At 43.1% G+C, this 5,000-nt stretch overlaps 2 long non-coding RNA genes across 7 annotated transcripts in view; one reads left to right on the top strand and one right to left on the bottom strand.

Moving 5' to 3' along the window:
- The window catches only part of LOC135093440 (uncharacterized), a 78,442-nt gene extending 74,165 nt beyond the window's left edge, over positions 1 to 4,277 (top strand). For 2 of the 6 annotated variants that reach the window (XR_010263371.1, XR_010263369.1), the window contains 5 exons: positions 1,097 to 1,282; positions 1,582 to 1,684; positions 1,893 to 2,252; positions 2,747 to 2,864; positions 3,702 to 4,277. This is a non-coding gene — a long non-coding RNA (uncharacterized LOC135093440). Of the gene's footprint in view, positions 1 to 268; positions 423 to 1,096; positions 1,288 to 1,581; positions 1,685 to 1,892; positions 2,253 to 2,746; positions 2,865 to 3,682 lie in introns of all 6 variants that reach the window. The other 4 variants (XR_010263370.1, XR_010263372.1, XR_010263373.1 and 1 more) reach the window with 4 other exon arrangements.
- The window catches only part of LOC135093441 (uncharacterized), a 3,863-nt gene continuing 3,058 nt past the window's right edge, over positions 4,196 to 5,000 (bottom strand). Inside the window, exon 3 of the long non-coding RNA XR_010263374.1 lies at positions 4,196 to 4,852. This is a non-coding gene — a long non-coding RNA (uncharacterized LOC135093441). The remainder of the gene's footprint in view (positions 4,853 to 5,000) is intronic.

Here is a 5,000-nt window from a genome sequence, read left to right as displayed (position 1 = left end):
TATATTTTAATGCCTACCACACTCAGATATACTTATAAAGTAACTTTATTTTTGTTTGCATTATATTAATATAAACCTGTCATTACTGAATTTCTATTACAATTTAAAAAATCATTCCTACATAGCATCACCCTCTTTTACATAAACAAGAAAAAGAATAATTACACTTTCGTCATACACTTATAACCATAACTGTAACCCTCATTATCTTAAAAGGACGATATTTATTTATTAATTCATTAATTTATTTATCTGGTTGTAAACGTAGGAAACAATCAAGATCAAGATTACGTTTCTGTTCAGCGGTATCCCCTAGCGGCGAGCGTCCACAACAGGCGAGTTTGTTTACAGAATTGCGTTTCAGGGACTGCGAGAAGCTGTCACAATTATTCGTCATCTGCGACACCATGGCTCCTAAGAAGGTAACATAGCGAGCATTTTACACTCACGTCATCTGGCTATCAATAGACACGAGAATGGCGGCGGGGGAGAGGTGTAAATAGGGAAACTTGGCGGATATATGAGGGCAGGTGGCGGGGAAAGATCAAGTGGTGGGTGATGATGCCCTGCCATTATTAATTACTTTTTTTTATTTTTTTTTTTTTATCGATTTACAGCACACACACCTGCCCACCAGTAAGGGGTAGGTGTGGGCTGCCATCATGAGCCCTAAGGGACGAGGGGAAATAAAGGAAATAGGGCTCAAAATGCCTCCTTATTTTATTTTCCCGACCTTGAACGAAATTTTTAGTTTATTTATTTTTTTTATTTGTGGAATTGTTTGTGTGTGTGTGTGGGGGGGGAGGGGGGGGTGATTTCGTGTGTTCGTTAAGTGCTTGCTTGTTTGTTCGTTATGTGTGTGATTGTTTGTTTGTTAGAATATATCGATTTTTTTAAATATTTTTATCATTTTTTTTCAGTTTTATCTTTGAATATTTGTTTGTTTGTTTGTTGGTTTGTATATGCATGTATGTTTGTCCTCTTCCTCTTCCTCCTCTTTCTTTCATCTAGACTTTTCCCTTCCCATCTCCTCCTCCTCCTCTTCCTCCTAGCCCCACCAAGCATAACGCCCCCTCTCTCTCTCCTCCACACACAGACAGACCCCGATGACAGCGTGGTGAGCGAGGTGGGAGGGGTCAACCAGCGGAGGAGGGGGACGGCGGCAAATGGGGGGAGCACGACCCTTACTTTGAACCAGTGGTGACCTTGCCAGAAGTCCTGGTGGTCAGTGATGATGACCAGGAGGAGGAAATGATAAGACTGAGTTTCTACGTTTGGTCAGGTCAGGTTAGGTCAAGTATTGCTGGTAATTTTGCTGTTTTATCATTGTTAGATCAGGTCAGGTTTTCTTATTGCAGGTAAATAGTTATTATTAATATTATTATTATTATTATTATTATTATTATTATTATTATTGTTGTTGTTGTTAGTTTTCTTCTCAATCTGTTTTCTTTTTTTCTTGCTTATCTCCTCCTCCTCCTCCTCCTCCTCCTCTCCTCATTTCACTTAATCCCTCTTCATTTTATTAACCTAACCTAACATGCAGACAGTGCCAACCTAACCAAACCTCCCCGCCAACAGGCGGTGCAGGCTGTTTCGTTACCACATCTCCAAGTTGTCCCCTGAGTGGAAGGAACGGGGCACGGGGGACATTGAGATTCTGAAGAACAATTAGAAGAAGGCTGTAAGTGGTTGGGTTAGGTTTGTGTGTGTGTGTGTGTGTACACCTTGTCTGGGCTGCCTCATGTGGGATCACCAACCTGATATGGTGACAGACAAACAGACAGACAGACAGAGAGATAGAATATTATTACTATATTATTACCAGCCATTAATGGAAATAGATTATTATTATACTATCACCAGCCATTAATTCTCTCCTTATTTTTCAGGTGGAGTTGGCTCAGCAGCAGAATTAATGCCAGTGGCTGGGTTCAGATCCTCCAAGACACACAGACACACACACAGCAGCCCCTCCACCTCCTCAGCCCCTGACACAGCCCCTGACAGCCCCACAGCCTTCAGACACCACCAAAACACCACCACAGACCTCTCACACAGCCCCACACACCACCACAAGACACACTAGACCCCCAGTCCCCCAGTCCCCCACAGCCCCACAACTCACAGAAATGAAGCCAAAGGAAGGGACTATGTTTTGCTTCACCCAGTCCACCCAGTACAGCCTACAGAGAGGGGCTAGTCCCAGTGAAGTCACAGAATATAGTCTTGATTCTTCCTACAGTTTGAAGGTAATGATTGGACAGGTGGAAAGGTGGGTGGTGGTGCTTTCATTCTCTTTGTTTGTTATTTCTCTCTCTCTCTCTCTCTCTCTCTCTCTCTCTCTCTCTCTCTCTCTCTCTCTCTCTCTCTCTCTCTTCTCTTCTCTTCTCTTCTCTTCTCTTCTCTTCTCTTCTCTTCTCTTCTCTTCTCTCTCTCTCTCTCTCTCTCTCTCTCTCTCTCTCTCTCTCTCTCTCTCTCTCTCTCTCTCTCTCTCTCATGTCTTCTGATTTGTGTAGACCTGTAATTTCTCCTCATAATGAAAACTCCTTTTTTATCCTGTATGTGGAGACCTTCCAGTTACAATACACCCCACTGTTTTAAGAGTTAAATGTGCAGGTAACTGTCTTCTGTTATGCCTCCTGTGCCGTGTAATGTTGCAGCGAAACAGTTGAATTCCGGACTGAGTTGCGAATCGTGTATATGTGAAGCAGCAGGAGTGCTGACGTGTGTGTTTTCCCCGCAGGTGGTGACACGGAGAGCAGGCGGGGGAAACCTTGGGAGACTTCTGTAGCTCAGCAGCAAAAATCTCACTGGAACCTCGTGACTGACTGGTGGTGGGGACTGCAGGAACCAACATTCAGGTAAGCAATTGTGTTTTAGTTGTTTCGTGTCATGTCACAGGTGGAAAGGTTTGCTCTGCCAAAAAATTGCTGACCAGACCAGAGCTTGATCTGCTGCCATGGGAGGTATCAGAAATTGGCAAGTTTCATTCCATAAACTGGACAAATCTGCACCACTTTGTCATAAGAATTTAGATAAGGGATTGTCAACTGTAACCAGAGTGTTGTTGAGACTGATATATATTGAAATGGTCGTGGTGCGTATGAATCTTTATGTACATGTGTGTAGGATAAAAGGAAGGTGGTGAATAAGATTAATGCATATTTGGTAAAGCAGGAGAGGCATACACTTACCAAGATTAGAAAAGCAGTAAGCTTGAAAATAGTGGCACAAGATAGCAAGAGAGGCAACACAAGGGCTGGTTATGTGCATGTGTGGTTCTTTCGTTGAGAGTGACCAGGATGGATGAGTGTTACTGGTGAGGCGTGTTGTGGAGTGTCAGTCAAGAGGGTTAGAAGGAATGATTTGCAGTGATCAGTGTGAAATAAGAGGAGAGGACGTGTGACTCAAGTTTTTGTTGGCAGGTGTGCACGTGAAAGGCATTTGGTGAAAAATGAGGATGTTTTTTGGGGGAATTCATGGATGTAGAAAGAGAAATCGATATGGAAGAGTTGTGGGGTGTTTCAGGATTGTTTGGGCCAGGTGATGGGCTATTAAAGGGAGTGAAATGTTTTTACAAAGTTTTTTAGGAGCAAAAAGCCGGCATTACAATGACAGAATTAGTGTGTGCGTTTGTGATGTAAGTTCAAGGTCTTCATAACTTTCCATTTTCCCCAAGTTGCATCACCCTTATGCAGACGTGTCCTGTCTGCAGTCTGTGATGTCAGGAAGAGCCAAACGGAGGGCACCTGCAGCCAGTGCTGGGCATCCTGCTGCTGTACAAGTGTCACAATCCATGTGCCACAGCAGGTCATGTCAGTTAACTCTGCCAGTGCATTGCTGTATGACTTAAATAAATTTGTGACAATTCTTATATATTTCCCAAATAAATTTGTGACAATTCTTATATATTTCCCATATATGAGTTTGCATATAGTGGTGTACTGTAAAATATTTGGTGGTAACAGTTCATGGTGGTAACAGTTCATGCCCAAGTTTAACATACAATTTGCACGTAGAAGCCCTGTCCGAGCAACTCTGGTGTCGCTCGGACGGGGCTTCTTTGTGCAAATTGTATGTTAAACTTGGTGTAAAATTTTGGAGCAATCCTGGCTTTTTTTTTTACCTGGAGAGCATGAACTGTACTCCCAGAAAAGTTGTTTATTTGCCAAAGATATTATTATGTTCAAAATGGCATGTTGAATTTTTATTGTTTTACTGCATCTTTCCAGTGTATGTCAGTGAGTAATACACAACATGATATAATAAACATGTCACTTGTTTCCCTTATTACTGAAGTGCTGGAATGTACAAAACTTATTCCAAGCCTGAATGAAGGTGGTGGTGGTGCTTGTTGAGTACAGAAGAGGGGCTTGTTACACTCTTCATTCCCAGACCCAGACTGGAGTGCACTGGAGAACTTGCAGCAGGGCCTGGAAGAAGCAACACTTTCCAATTCTTGTGTCCTTGTGTCAGCTTGATTGAGGAACGAAGTCTTCCTGGTGAAAACTCCGAAAACTCTTGTGCCTCTGGAAGCCTTGACGGTTGCTTGTTGGCCCAACCACAATTCGAAGGGAATTTCACGCGTCTTCCTGCCGTTAACTGCTGGACAGTCTTTCCCCTACTTAAAATTCTTCACTTACACTCTTCTTGCTGCAACTTGACTCTTCCTTGATTGCAATGAAAACTCACGTACCAGGCCCTTTGCACCTCTTGTGGGGCCTGAAGGCGGCGATGCTCGGCTCGGCCTCTTTTCCTGATGAAACTGGACTAGGCCCTGACTGCAATGGAGTACATCAGGCCTGGTGTGGCTGTTCATGGGATGGCGAAGAGATGACACACCTCACACCTGCAAGGAAAACAGACCATTAGTTCCTAGACACATGAAGCTTGTATGTGCTAAGACTCTTTATAATGTGTTGGATAAATGATTCTCTACAAAACTTAAAACAAAATAGGAAACATGCCAAGATTCCCTAAAAAACCAAGACTAGACA

This window comes from Scylla paramamosain, chromosome 43, assembly GCF_035594125.1.
Source record: "Scylla paramamosain isolate STU-SP2022 chromosome 43, ASM3559412v1, whole genome shotgun sequence".
NCBI classification, from domain to species: Eukaryota; Metazoa; Arthropoda; class Malacostraca; order Decapoda; family Portunidae; genus Scylla; species Scylla paramamosain.
The sequence above is the reverse complement of the archived record's forward strand: the minus strand, read 5'-3'. Positions and strand labels throughout refer to the sequence as shown.